The sequence below is a fragment of the Microtus ochrogaster genome, unplaced genomic scaffold (assembly GCF_000317375.1).
Source record: "Microtus ochrogaster isolate Prairie Vole_2 unplaced genomic scaffold, MicOch1.0 UNK25, whole genome shotgun sequence".
Lineage (NCBI taxonomy): Eukaryota > Metazoa > Chordata > Mammalia > Rodentia > Cricetidae > Microtus > Microtus ochrogaster.
Genome location: NW_004949123.1, coordinates 2,117,390 through 2,132,929, shown reverse-complemented (window position 1 = coordinate 2,132,929; position 15,540 = coordinate 2,117,390). Strand labels below are relative to the sequence as shown.

The window sequence follows — 15,540 nt, the reverse complement described above, 5'->3', positions numbered from 1 at the left end:
GTGGTGGCGCACGCCTTTAATCCCAGAACTCAGGAGGCAGAGACAGGCGGGTCTTTGTGACTTCGAGGTCAGCCTGGTCTACAAGAGCTAGTTCCAGGACAGGCTCCAAAGCTACAGAGAAACCCTGTCTCAAAAAACCAACCAACAAACAAACAAACAAGCAAACAAAAAACCTCTCTCCTACTCTGGAATTCCAATACTTGCTAAGGGACAATTTGGCAAGCCAGGAGGACAGTTTAGGTCTACCATGTTAGCCCTCTTCTGCACAAGGAGTTTGGGTTTTGTATTTTGTTTGTGGTACTGGGAATTGAACCTAGGGCCTCACCAGCGCTCAGCAGAGGCTTGACCACTGAGTCTAGTCTTAGCCCACAAGTAGATCCTTGAAAATGTAAGGAAGAGGAGAACATTTGAGGTGAGGATTTATATCAGAAGAAGTCCTCTGCTAAGAAGATTCGAGGCCAGGTCATTTGGGAACTAAAATGGCATGAAAGACCTGTCTCCCATGAGTCTGTGGTCTTCATTTGGGGCCGGGCACTGTGCATATATTCCTTCTGTTGTTGTCAGGCAGAATATAATGAAATGACTTCTCACCTCTTACCCCAGGTTATGTCCAGTTAATTTATCTTAGCCAAAGAAGCCACTCCTCCATTCCTGAGGACGTGTTTATATCCAAATTTGGGTAACTATGACGCAAGCTGCTGTGTTACAGGTGAGTCTGGGGGAATTCCTCCTACTGCAAAACGCAAGTCAGGAAAGGGCAAAATGGGAAGCAGAGGAAATACTCAGGTTGCCAGTGACTGCAGTAATAACCTGTGATTAGAAGCTCAAAAGTGCAAAATTAGAGATGAGTTGTAGATAGAAGTTGAGCATACAAAGCTAGTTATACTTCTATACATTGACAATGAACAATTTGAAAACAAATTCTACTTACAGTGGCATCAGAAAGGATAAACTTCTCAAGAATACATTTACCAATGAAGCAAAAGACTAATTTATTTATTTGTTTATTTATTTATTTTTTGTTTTTTTTTTTGAGACAGGGTTTCTCTGTGGCTTTGGAGCCTGTCCTGGAACTAGCTCTGTAGACCAGGCTGGTCTCGAACTCACAGAGATCCGCCTGCCTTTGCCTCCCAAGTGCTGGGATTAAAGGCCTGCGCCACCACCGCCCGGCTTGCGCCACCACCGCCTGGCTGACTAATTTATTTATTAGCATCTTTTAATGTGTTTTGGATATTTTAAAAACTAAATTTATTATTTATTAAGTCAAAAAAAAGAAGCTCAAAAGTAGGGAGGCACCTTACTTAACACTGTCACTTAACAAAGCAATAGTGTTTGCTTCTCCACTGGAACCCATGACCTCCCTGGTCACAGATTTTTGTCTAAGTCCCCAGTAGCATCTGTGAATTTCCCCCTGGTAAAGTGGGCCTGAAGTCCAATCAAAAGGTTGGTTTCATCAATAACCACTCACCCCACTACTGCAAAACGGGCTGGCACATCTGGCCGGCAATTTCCACCATGAAGCACCCAGCATCCACAGCTACATACTTGAGTACGGGCTTTCCCTTTCTGTTTCAAAGGCCAAACTCCAGGAGCATCTTCTGTGGCCACTACTTCATTCTTTTCTCTTCCCTGACCTTTTTCATAGAGTCCAGGGTTTACGGTTCCTGGAAGGGCTCTTTGATATAGATATGATTTGGGTTTTCTTTACCCTTCGTCTCCCAGCTGTGAGAAGTGGCAGGCAGATGCCACCATTGCCCCTTCTTTTATCCAATCTACCTATTAAATAGGAGGCCAACAAAGGAAGTCTGCATGACTCTTTTGGGGAATGAGGGGTTGAGACAGGGTTTCTCTGTGTAACAATCCTGGCTGTCTGGAACTCTCTCTGTAGACCAGGCTGGCCTCAAACTCACTGAGATCCTCCTGCCTCTGCCTCCCAAGTGCTGGAACTAATGGTGTGTGCCACCACCTCCTGACAAAGATTTATTTATTTTTATGTATGTGAGTACTCTATCTGCATATATGCCTTTATGGCAGAAGAGGGCATCAGACCCCAATAGGGAATTGAACTCAGGACCTCTGGAAGAGCAGCCAGTGCTCTTAACCACTGAGCCATCTCTCTAGACCCCCAGACTCTTTCTTGTTGTTGCAATAGCTCTCTTATCCCTGCAATCTCCCTCTGCGCCACCGCCTGGACTTGAGATACATCTTTCTTATCACCCACTGCAGCAGCCAGCCTGCCCCAGCTGCTGCCTGCTGATACCGTGACCACCCCTGTCACCACTCCCGGTGTCTGTAATGTCTGCTCTGGACCTTCAGCCATTCTCAAAACAGCTCCGTACTCCCTTGGTTAACTCTACCCACCAAGCAGGCCTGTCACCCAATACCACACAGAGGACCATGATTCCCAACAGACATCCCCTCACCTTAGTGACATACCTCCTACCTTCTGCATTTCCCAGGTCTCTGCCAACACTGGCAAAAGCACACTGAGCCATTTAGCCTTCAGGAGTCGTAGTAAAGACAGCTGTTTGGAATAGGCAGGAATCTGAACAGCCAGCCCTTTAAGCTGGGGAGGAATGTGGCAAAAACTTTACAGGCCCTTGCCTGGTTCTCAGGCAGCCTTGTTAATTGGTTAATTAGAAGTAACAAGCAAACCATTTAGGAGTGTAGCAGTTCACTGTCTCTCTGTTAGACCCTGAGTAAAACAGCAGCAGGATATTTGAGAGTTTGAGTTACAAGTTTTATCCTCCAATATAAAGGTTTTTCATGCCTGATTTATTAGTATCGGCTCTTGAACTGTTAATCTGAACAACTGCCTGCTGCACTATAGATGTTGTTTGACTTTTAGTAAGAGAGAAAATTCCATAGAGAACTTTTAAGGAGGGGTAGGAAAGTCCTTCTTTACTCACCGTCAATGAGAAGCCGGCACCTCAGGTTCTGCAGCAACCTTGGTAAGATCCTGCCATAGACTGTCGATTAGGGAGACCCCAAAATATGTTCTTCCAGGAAAAGCTGTTTCTGCTAGGGCAGTTTCTGACAAGAGCTACCCCTTTCCCAGGTAGTCTTGAAAATCACTGTTTCTGATTCCCTGTATTCGAGTGCCTTGAGTACCAGCCTCAGTACCCCCTCGGGGCTCAGAATAGGACGTGTATAGCAAGCGAGGATCTGAGGGTAAAAATTTAACTCAAGTATGCTACCTCCGCAAGTTCTTTATTTTTCATGCGAGGGGAAAAAGTAAGTGAAGGGGGCGCAGAGAGGAAGAGTAAGGAGAAGAAAGGAGGAGAGTAGGGGAAGAAGTTGATGAATAGCAAGAAGAAGAATAAAGAGAAAAATAAGGGGTGAGCTCCACTAGCTTTCTAGTTTTAACAGACATAGTTGTAATATCATAGACAATACAGACATATCATAGACAATATAATATGCATATCAAAATTACTAAAGGGCAGGTAAACCTGACAAAGCCGTACTCCAGAACAAGTAACCCGACCCAGGAAAGAGCCAGCATTCAAGGGGAAATATCTGACATTCCAAACCATTAGATAAAGTTACTAAACATCCCCGAATCCTGGATTCACCCATTCTCCTCACCCAATCTCTTTTGTGAAATCAGCTTTGGGGATGCCCAGATTTTTTGTTAGTAAAGAGGGGCATGCTTCCTTCCTGCTCAGTGCCTGTCTTCTATAGAAATTTCTATGTGGTCTGTTAGCAAGTAATTTTGTAGGATTAACTGTGTAAATTTGACTGTTAGAACAAAGAGTGAATATTATTGCTCTAAGGCCTCACGGTGCTGGGGAATGGAAAGGTCATTCTGTTGCCCGTGCAGAAGTCACACTGCTGAGGTGTTTTGGGAATGAATCCCATTTCGAAGGAAGACTCATGGCTTCACAAGGTTTTTACAGATATGGCAGTAACTTTTCCAAAAGACGAGTGTTCCCACAGCTCTGCAAAACGGGCGCCCCATAAGTTGTGGGTCTGCCTTTATGAGTCTTTCAGCTGTACGTTTACGGTATAGTCTTGTGGGCTCGAACACTAAGTCACCAGAGAGTGGAACTCTTTGATGGGACTAGAAGGATTAGGAGGCGTGGACTTGTTGGAGGAACTGTGTCCCTGGAGGTGGACTTTGAGGTTTCGAAAGTCCATTCTAGGCCCAGTGCGCGCTCTCTCTCTCTCCAAGGATAAGAATGTAGTTCCTCCCTACTGTTCCAGCCCCTTGCGCCCCACCATTCTCCCTGCCATGATGACAATGGACTAAGCTCTGAAACTGTAAACAAGGCCCAATTAAATCCTTTCTTTTAAAGAGTTGTTCGGTCATGTTGTCTCTTCACTGCAATAGAGCAGTGACCAAGACAGAGATTAGTGCCAAGATCAAGATATTGCTGTGATGATAGGCTTAACGATCTGCTTATTGGCAAACGTGGATATCGGAGTAGCAGAGCAGTTGAAAGCATTAAGTGAAGCTTAGTGGGCCATATAGTAGGAGCTGGGAAGACAGGGCTGTTGAGAGCAATGTAAATTTTTTCTTTTCTTTTAGTTTTAAAACAATTTTCTCTCATTTTACATACTATCCCAGTTCCCCCTACCTCCTCTCCTCCTGCTCTCCCTATCCTCCCCCCACCTCACCCACCATTCACTCCTCAGAGAGGCTAAGGCTTCCCTTAAGGGGAGTCAACAAAGTCTGACACATCATTCTAAGGCAGGACCAAGGCCCTCCCCCATATATCTAGGCTGAGCAGGGTATTCCTCCAAAGATAAGGGACTTAAAAAATCCTGTCGAAAGAGAGAGAGAGAGAGAGAGAGAGAGAGAGAGAGAGAGAGAGAGGAAAAAGAAAAAAGAAAGTTCAAATATCCAGATGAACCTCACAAACTTATATGGACTGTATTCATAAAACTAGTTTATTTATTTAGACAAGGTCTTACTATGTAGACCAGGCTAGTCTAGATTTCACAGAGATCTGCCTGCTCTGCCTGAGTGCTGGGCTCAGGGGTGTGTCACTCCCCAGTTTTTCCTTTTATTTTTGAGATGGGATCTTGTACATTGCCCAGGGTGATTTTGAACCATGGAGTCAAGTGACCCACTTGGGACTACAATGCCATCATGTCCAGCTCGAGGGACTGTGAAAGAACAGTAGTGCTGTCTTCAGGTTTGTCACTATGTGGAGTTAGCTAGCCTGGAACTCATTATATCTACTGCGCTGACAATGAACTCACAGAGATCTATCTGCCTCTGCCTCCCAAGTGCTGGCTTTTAAAGGTGTGTGCACTCAATGCCTGGCACATTCAAGTAACACTGTACAATCTGAGCAGGTTGCATTATGTATTTAGGAATATAAATGTGTTAGTGTGTGTGGGGGGAATTAATGAAAAAAAGAGGGCATGAATTTGAAAGAGAGCAAGGAGGGGAACATGGTGGGGTTGGAGGGAGGAAAGGGCAGGAGGAAATGATGCAATTATATTATGATGTCAAAAAGTAGATTTTTTTTTTTTGGTTTTTCGAGACAGGGTTTCTCTGTAGCTTTTGTAAACCAGGTTGGTCTCGAACTCACAGAGATCCGTCTGCCTCTGCCTCCCAAGTGCTGGGATTACAGGCATGCACCACCACTGCCCAGCTGAAGAAAAATTTATCTCAAGGATAGTATTGCGTACCCTGTATTTTTATAGTACACCACCTTGAGATGTTTCCTCTGAATCACTGATTCCATTTAAGTTACTGCTTCCTCAGATCCTGGACATGAACCTGCTGAATCCACATGGTTCCTTTCCTTCATGACACTCCTTCGGCATCAGCACCTAGTGCCAACATCTTGGTTCTCTCTCTGTTGTTCCCACCTGAATTCCAGGAGGATATGGAAATATTATCCATTTGCAGGGAGGTCACTAGCATGTGAGTCAGTATATGTTATGGCCCTGTAGGGATCCTCTGCCAACAGCACTCTTAGAGACTTGCACTTAAAAGGGGTCATGGCTACACAGAGGCCAACCTGAGAAGGTGCTCCTCCTCGGGACTGCTCAATCCCTGGCTTTGACTTAAAGCTGAAACAATTGTTAGCCAGAGGGCAAGAAGGATGTGGAGCCCATCAGGTAAGTTCCCTGGCCCCCAGTATGATAATCACCTGTGTGGCCTGTGTCTGTTAGTACCCACAGACCTGCTGTAAAATATTGTGGCAGTTACTCCCCCCCCATGTAATTCTCCAAATAGTTGAGCTCTAACCCCACACTATTCTTTCTTTCTTTCTAACAGCTTAAAATAAATCTGCTATCCACAAATTCATGACCCATCTGCTGAGCAGATCACTCCATCTGTAGTTTTGGCCGGGCTACCTGATCGGAAGCCTTGCAAAAATGTTTCTGGCCAAACACTGTGTTGATTCAGAATTTAAATTCCCCACTGGGCATGGAAGCTCTCATTTGTAACCCTAGCATTCAGATCTCTTCAGACAGGGAATTTGAGGTCAGTGTGGGTGACTAGCATAGGTAAAGTCTGTCTGGAAACAAACAAATAAAATCCATAATCCTTATGAGAATTAAAGTTATCTTAGAAAAAAATAGTAAGAGTCAGGGTTGATGGCACATGCCTCTGAAGGCAGGGGCAGGTGGATTTCTGTGAGTTCTAGGCCAGCAAGGGGTACACAGAGAAACTTTATCTCAAAAATAAATAATTAAAAAATAAAAAAAGTATGATGGGCATGATGGCAGATGCCTTTGATCCCAACGTTCAAGAGGCAGAGACAAGATGGTCTGTCTCTGAGTTCAAGAGCCTGGTCTACAGGGCAAGTTTGGAGCCCTGCCCACCACAAAATAAGACCACAAAAAATAAAAATATAAAGGCTTTATTTAGAATAATAAAATGTTAGATGTCATTTAGAAAAAAAGTATCAGGGGACACTGCCTGCAAATCTTCTTAGCCTGCTTCCTCTGAGTTCTAACCTTAAAAGCAACACAGCTTTTTACATCTCTTTCCAGGCACCAGCCAAGGCCTAAGCATGGTTTTCTTGACACTGTGTACTTTTCCCTGTTTCTCTGAAGACTCTGCTTATCCCATTTCCCTCCGCCTCCCCCACACTCCCTTTGTCCAGTTGCTTGCTGATCTGTGTCTAACACTAAAGGCAGGACTTTTTCTCCTCTGTCTCCCCCGCCCTCCCGGCAGCTGCTGGGATTTGCAGTTTGCCTTCCCCATTGTTTCTTTCTCTAACTCTAATAAAAAATGGTTCTCAAATGTCACGAGCGCGCGCACACACACACACAGAAAGGGGAAAAAAATGAGAGAAAGGGAGGGAAGGAAGGTGAGGAGAAAGGAAAAAGTAAACTAGCCAGGCACTCAGAAGGTTGAGGTAGGACGATCAGAAGTTTCACAGCAATTTTGAGAGCAACCTGCCCCACCCCAAACCAAAAAAGAAAGAGACAGAGAAAAACATAATGGATTAATTACAAAAAGCAAAAAACAAAAGCTTAATTATTTCCTATCACCATTCCTTATCATGTGTCTTACTTAGGGTTTCTAGTGCTGTGAAGAGACACCTTTACCACAACTTTTTTTTTAATTATTTATTTATTTATTATGTATACAATATTCTGTCTATATGTATGCCTGCAGGCCAGAAGAGGGCACCAGACCCCATTATAGATGGTTGTGAGCCACCATGTGGTTGCTGGGAATTGAACTCAGGACCTTTGGAAGAGCAGGCAATGCTCTTAACCTCTGAGCCATCTCTCCAGCCCCTTTACCACAACTTTTATAAAAGAAAACATTTAATTGGGTGGCTTGCTCACTTCAGGGGTTTAGTCCAGCATCCTCGTGGCAGGAAGCAAGGCAGACATAGTGCTATAGATGAAGCTGGGAACTGAGAAGGAGGTACATTTCTACCCATGAGCAACAGGAAGTGATCTGAGGCTCTGGGCAGGCTTGAGCACTGTGAGACCTCAAAGCCCACCCCCATAGTGACGTACTTCCTTTAACGAGGTCATACCTATTCCAGCAAAGCCACACCTCCTAACAGTGCCACTCCCTATGAGCTTACAGGAGCCAATTACATTCAAACAACCACACATAAATATCAAATTAGTATATCTTTGGATTGTATTGTGTTAGAGAATAATTGCGAACTTCTGATCCTCCAGTGTCCACATGCTAAATTCTGTGCTTATATAATGTTAATATTGCATTCTCCCAACTGAGCTACATACATCCCCATTGTCTGTATATCTATTTTATTTACATATAAATTCAGGACACATCAAAATTTCTGAGGGAGAAAAGTAGTGGTGAGGGGGAAGGTTCCAAACCTTGCCATAAGAAGTTCATGAGACTGTTGAAATTAAGAGCGGCGGGGCTGCGTCCCCCTGCGTCCCCAGCACCCTGCCGCCCGCATGGCTAGCTTAGCTTATGACCCGAAATAATTACACGGAAACTGTATTCTTTTAATCACTGCCTGACCCATTAGTTTCAGCCTCTTATTGGCTAGCTCTTACATATTGATCTAACCCATTTCTATTATTCTGTATGGCCCACAAGCTGGCTTACCAGGAATGATCTTAACCTGCATCTGTCTGGAGTGCGAGAACCATGGCGACTCACTGACTCAGCTTCTTTCTCCCAGCATCCTGTTCTGTTTTCTCCGCCTACCTAAGGGTTGGCCTATGAAATGGGCCTAGGCAGTTTCTTTATTAATAAGAAATCATTCCCACATCAATGAGACCGTTTTTCCCGCCCCTAGGCACAGCCTCCACTCTTCCATCCCTCCCTCCTTGCTGCTGCTCGCTGGTCTGGAGCGTCTTGCTCTGCCGGAGATGGCATGCACTCCATGAGGGCTCTGCAAAACGCTCTCACTCTCAAGAAGGCTGGGGTCACCAGAGCCCGGGGCCCACTCCTGGGCGGGGTCGTCCGGGACAACCACAATGAGGCCACAGCACAGGGCAAGGGGACCCTGTACAGCCACCAGCCTGCTGCAGCACAGGGATCATGATGCATCAAACAGCAGCATGCTTCCTCAACTTGGTGACCTGCTCTTCTACACCATTGCTGAGTGACAAGGAAAGATCCCCATCCACAAGTTCTCTACTGCCCTGAAAGCCACTGGAGTGCAGACATCAGCCCCACGGCTCCAGGGCTGCATGAGCAAGATGCAGTGCATGGTCCAAGAGCCCAGCAGTGGTGGCCTTTTAGACGGAGATCTCCTCCAAAAGTGTGTAAGCCCCAGCACTGTGCTCCTGACTCGGGCATTCCGAAAGAAGTTCCTCATTCCCGACTTTAAGGAGTTCACCGGCCAAAGAGCTCACTGAAGGCAAAGCTGCAAAACAGAAGCCTATATCCCTCACCTGGCCAAGTCAAACACAGACCTTTGGGGGTATTTCCTTGGGCACCGAAGATGGCCAGCAGCACTCTGGGCTACACGAAGATCCCTTTCTGCCTGCAGTTCTCTGTCAAATCCCTCACTTATGACATCTCTGTGAGCACTATAGGCATTGACTATAAGCACAAGTTTGTGGGCAAGGAACCCAGGGGTCTGCACTATAACCAACTCTCCTCAATGAGGAAAGAATCCCCCATAACTCCACTGCCAAAGCTGGTGCCATTGTCATCAGCTCCTTGACCAAGATGGACTTTAACAAAGCAGAGAAGTTTGATTTCTTACTGCAGTATCTGAACAAGATGGCTGGGAAGGAATTCACTGGGTTCGGCAATGCCATAGTCCAGTCAGAGAAGGAAACTGGGGATCGGAATTACACCATCGCTATTACCTCAAGGAAAAGAAGTGCTTCCCCAGGGGAATGGACATGATGGCTGCCCTTGATCTCTCTTTCCAGGTGTGCCCGGTCAAGGTTACCTGTGAATCAGGCAGTGTAGCGGCAGCCACCCTAGCAGCGGTGGCTTCTGCCCCATCACAGGCAACAGCGTCCTAAGTGCTGAAAGAGTGCGTAAGACTCTCAGCCTCACGCACTCCTGCGGCATGAATGACTTCTCTGGCCAGTATGCCTTCCGTGTGGGTCTGCAGCCAACTCAGCTGTGTCAGAAGCCATCCTCCTGGTTGTACCCAATGCCATGGGGATGATGTGTCTATCACCTCCGTTAGACAAACTGGGGAACAGCCAAAGGGGCATCAGCTTCTGCCAGAAGTCGGTTTCTCTTTAACTTCCACAACTATGACAACCTGCAGCACTGTACTCAGAAGTTAGGCCCACGGAAGGAAGGAGGGGAAGCCTGAAACAAGACCATGGCCTGTTATTTGCTGCATATAGTGGAGATGTCTCGGCTTTGTGAAGGTTTGCTCTGTCGGCCATGGACGTGGAGCAGAAAGACTACAATTCCCACACCGCCCTGCATGTTGCTGCAGCTGAAGGACACACTGAAGTTGTCAAATTTCTGATGGAGGCTCGCAAAGGGATCCTTTTGTCAAGGACAGGTGGGGCAACATTGCCCTGGATGATGCTGTGCAGTTCGACCACCTAGAGGTGGTCAAACTGCTTCAAGATTTCCCTGATTCCTACATGCTCTCTGAGACGTGGGCCAAGGCAGCGGCTGAGACCCTGTCCAAAGAGAACTCAGAAAGCGTGGTGTAAGCACAAACCGAGGGTGCAGTCCCTGCTCAAGAGAAAGCATGAGCTGGCCATACAATTAATGCACAGTCACCAAAACTGCCATGGGAAGCTGCTTCAGTGAGGGTCAACACAGCCATCTGATGACACAGGCCAGCGTTTTCGGTGAAAATCAAAACGCCCCATCCCCCACAGAAAATGGCAAACAGAAGAGCCTCAGTGGACACCTGCAGTAGAGCTAGCCACAGAGACCTCAAGGTGTAGTGTAATGGCTTCATCTACTCAAAAGCAGCCCACGTCTCTACCCAGGTCCCCTTTTTTCTCGGAAGAAATCATGAGAACAAGAGACTTCCTTGGAGAGACTAGCAACAATATGTGTGTATGTATTTGCCGGAGTAAGAGTAGCATGTGGGAGCCAAAGACCTGGCCTTAGACACCTGCAGAAATCTGTCCCCTTAGCAGGACATGCTGACACTGCTAACAACAATCTTATAAACAGAGAAAGGGGTTTGTGTTCAAATAAACTTTAATTACATGAAGAAAAAAGAAGACGAGGTTGATGCATTCGAAGGCTTGTTCTTTTGGTGCGTTCAATCACCAGGAGAACTCTGGCTTTATTAGTGGATCCAGGCACAGCCAGCCTTTTGACTGGACCGCAACATTGAAATCTACAAATAAGGCAGGAGAGAAAGGCAGACAAAACGGGGAGAGGATGAAAAGGGAAAAAAAGCCCCCAACTCAAGCATCTGATTGACACCTCTCACCAGCAGCTGAACAAGAATTCCTGCACAATTAACAGCTGCCTATGGCCACCTTCTTTCCCATTCACAAACCTGCAGTTTTCTGGGACTCTCACCAAGAACCCTGGTTATAGGGGAGGTCTACGCCTTAAACCCTTGTGCAATCCTAGTAGCTTCTGGTTTTACCGTATCAGATTGTAATTTCATCCAAAGCAAACCCAGAGCTACTTCATGTATACCTCTTATCAAAAGTGTTTGGGGGGGGGGGGTAAGAAGGTTTCTCTTTGTAAAGATTCATTTTATCTAACAGTGCTCTGTCTTCATGTCTGCCTTTATGCCAGCACAGAGCATAAGACAGATGGTTGTGAGCCACCATGCGGTTACTGGGAACTGAACCCAGCATCTCTGGAAGAACAACCAGTGCTCTTAACCTGAGCCATCTCTCCAGCCCCTAAAAAAGGTTTCTTAACCTTTGGGTTTGAAAGCCACCAAAATGGCTTCTATGACTAGTATGAAGTATTCACTCTTTTTTTAGACAGGGTTTCTCTGTGTAGCTTTGGAGCCTGTCCTGGAACTTTCTCTGTAGGTCAGGCTGGCCTCAAACTCACAAAGATCCACCTACCTCTGCCTCCTGAGGGTGGGGATTAAAGGTGTGTACCACCACTGCCCAGCTTCGAAGTGCTCACTCCCTGAGAAGCCCATGCCACACTTAGGGGTGTCTTGCTTTCTGTGACTCTTGGAGAGGCCCACACATGGTCTCTGTTGTGTATTACTTCCTCTGGAGTGCGTCTTTCTCTTAACTCTCATGCTTAAGCCGACATTAAATATCTTTAATAAAACTCCCAATGCCAGCTAGCCCTGAAAGTCTTTCCAGCATCAAGGTCACGATGTTTGGCCTCATTAGTCAAGGTCAGTACAGCTTCAGGGAAGTGCTCAAGGTGCAGGGCACGGGAGAGCAAAGCTGCTCTTTCTCCTCACTCCCGATACAAAGTTCATGCTGCAGTTCCATGCAAACGAACTCTTTTGAGAATTGAGAAGTATTCTCCTAATCAAATTATAAATGAAATTAGTTGGTGAATTAGTGCTGGACCACAGGTAGCCTGCGGGCTACAGTGTGGACATACCTGAACCCACTGATGGATTCATAATTTAAATGAACCATTGGAGGGTAGTAGAAATTTTCAGAGGTGGGCTGGTTGGAGGAGGGAGGTCATAAAGGCATGTTCTTGAGAGATTTCTCTTATCTTTACCCTTTCCTGTCTCTCTCTGCTTCCTGCGTGACTTAAGGTGAGTAACCTCCTCTGAGACAGGCTCCCTGATCATGTTCTGCCTCGGGGTGCAGGAGAAAAGAGACTAGAAAACGTGACAAGATGAGCTAAGCTCGTGAGGGAGCTGGTGAAACTGATGAGCAGTTAAGAGCACCTGCTGCTCTTCCAGAGGACTCCAGTTCCCACACCCCTATACCCCTGCTTCAGGAGAACTGAATCCTCTCCTGGCCTTCAAGGGCACCCACACATGTGGCATACGCTCAACACACATACATATAAATTTAAGAAGATAAAAATAAGAACAACTCTTTTTTGTTTGTTTTGTTTTGTTTTCAAAACAGGGTTTCTTTGTATAACTCTGACTGTTCTGGAACTCACTGTAGATCAGACTGGACTTGAATCTAGAGATTCATTTGCCCCTGCCTCCCAAATGCTGGGATTAAAGGCCTGTGCCCCCCCACCACCCAGCTAAGAACAACATCTTATAAAATGAGGATTAATGCTAGCCCGTGGTAGCACACACCTTTAACCCCAGCAGAGGCAGATGGATCTCTTGTGAGTTCAAGATCAGCCTGGTCTACATATCAAGTTCCAGGACAACTGGACTACATAGAAAGACCTTGTTTCAGGCTGGGCGGTGGTGGCACACACCTTTCATCCCAGCACTTGGGAGGCAGAGGCAGGCGGATCTCTGCGAGTTAGAGGCCAGCCTGGTCTACAAGAGCTAGTTCCAAGACAGGCGCCAAAAACTACAGAGAAACCCTGTCTCGAAAATCAAAAAGAAAGAAAGAAAGAAAGAAAGAAAGAAAGAAAGAAAGAAAGAAAGAAAGACAGACAGAAAGAAAGACAGAAAGAAAGACCTTGTCTCAAAATATATAATGATGATGATGAAAATAATAATAAAAATCAACATATAAAAGAAGCCAGTTGGTGCTGAGTGATGGTGGCACATGCCTTTAATCTAAGCACTCGGGAGGCAGAGAGAGGCAGATCTCTGAGTTTGAGGCAAGCCTGGATTACAGAGTGAGTTCCAGGACAGCAAGAAGCAAGAGCTACACAGAGAAACTCTGTCTCAAAAAAAAAAAAAAAAGGAGAAAAAGAGAAGCAGCGAATTGCTTGAAAAAAAAAAAAAAAGACTGAAAGGAAACCCTTCCCTTCCACACCCAGGCTTCACTAGCAAAGGGAGCACGTTCAACAGAAGCCTACCATAGACAAACCAGAGAGGGGCAGGTATGTAAATGACTGAAAGTGTCACGTGGCTCTCAGCCCAGCAGTTCCGGAGCCTTTCTCTCAGCTCACTAGTCCACTCCCACTGGGAGTGCTGCCTTTCTAATTTTCTTTTTTTTTTTTTTTTTTTTACGTGTGCTCAACCTCTGAGACATCTCTCCAGCCCCCTTTCTAATTTTCTATGTCTATTCTAACCACATGTCCTGATCAAATCCCTTGCTGGAGGACTGGAGGACACAAGAACGTGGATACTTCGGCAGGGAAGCCCTGAGATACACCAGTAACACTGGCACACACAGCCCAGAGAGAGATGCACCAGTAACACCGGCACATACAGGCTCAGAACTAACACTGCCAAAGCCTCTGAACTTATGACCCAAATAAATCTCTCTTCTAGTAACACACTTTTTTCATTCATTCCACAGTATAGACCTCCACCCAGAAAGTTCACCTTCACAACCCAGACCCTGCTGGACCTCCTCCTTGGAGCAGAGCAGAGGAATTGATAAATATCACCAACCCCCTCAAAGAACCCAAAGCGACTTATGTCATTTAGTCACTGACAAAATGTTGACTTGCAAACCAGGACTGCATATGGATTTCCCTCTGACTCTGAGGTATGATCAATAGGATTCAGTTTGGGGAGCAGTTGGCTTCAACTCATTGCCCATCTCCCAACATCCTTTGTTCTATCTCTACCCCCTTTGTGTATATACTGCTGAAACTAAGATTTTCTGCCTTGAAACTTCCTAACCCAAAAGCTTCCAGGAAAGGATAAACAGTCAGATACAACACAAGCAGAAATGAAATAGAACGAAAAATGTCATTGGATGGTACTCAGTTGAGTTTGTAGCTAAGGAGGCAGCCAGGAGCAGAGGTGCCCTGGAATTATTCTGGCAATCTCTGCAAAAATGGACTGAAGCCAGAAATATTAGCATTGGTAATACAAAGTAGACATTAAGGTCGGTGGTACAATTATATGTGTGAACTATTTTCTTTTTCCAGTGGTGGGGCTAAAAGTCCTGCTAGCTAAACAAAGCCTCTACCTGTGAGGTACATCCACAGCCTCTAACATGTGTGTACATGAATGTGCACAGAAGTATGCAAATTTGTTGGGATTAAACTGATTTTACATGTGCTAAACATGTGTTCTGTCATTGAACAAAACACCAACAGCTTGATTTTTTTTAAGTCAAGTTGTTGTTACATAGCCCAGACTGGCCTTGGACTCATGATTGATCTGCCTCAGCCTCGTGAATGCTGGCATTACAGATGTGGCTACCAAAACCAAACCTAGCCTGATTTAAGTAAATAGACACACGTGCTATAAAGATGTGGGGTAACACTTGGTTTGAGTATTATTAAACTCCTACTGTTTCATTGTGACATTATAGGCATTTTATCACCACTACTCCCCCAGAAGCCTATCTCCTAACCTCTTGCCAACTGTGCTATTTACCACCTAGTAAACCTGATTTTGACTTCTATGCTTAGGCTATTCTCTGCCAGTGAAATGTCCGCCCCATTCCATCCAAAGATACATCAGAGCGCTATTGCCTTCACTTAACTGTCAAACTCCATTCACCTTAAGTTGTCGGTAGCCTCTGAGAACTGACCCTTGATGATTCCTTTATACCATTTCACCACCCTCACCCCTGGTGCCCAGCCCAGTGCAGCTGTGCCATGTAACTATCTCACTGCATGTGGTGGCTCAGGACGACTGAAATCCCAGTGTTCCGAAGACTGTGGCAGAAAGATTGTCCTGAGCTTGAGGC

At 45.7% G+C, this 15,540-nt stretch overlaps 1 pseudogene; it reads left to right on the top strand.

The window, feature by feature from the left end:
- Window positions 1-8,855: 8,855 nt before the first annotated feature.
- Window positions 8,856-10,554, top strand: LOC101994928 (annotated as a pseudogene).
- The last annotated feature ends 4,986 nt before the right edge of the window (window positions 10,555-15,540 follow it).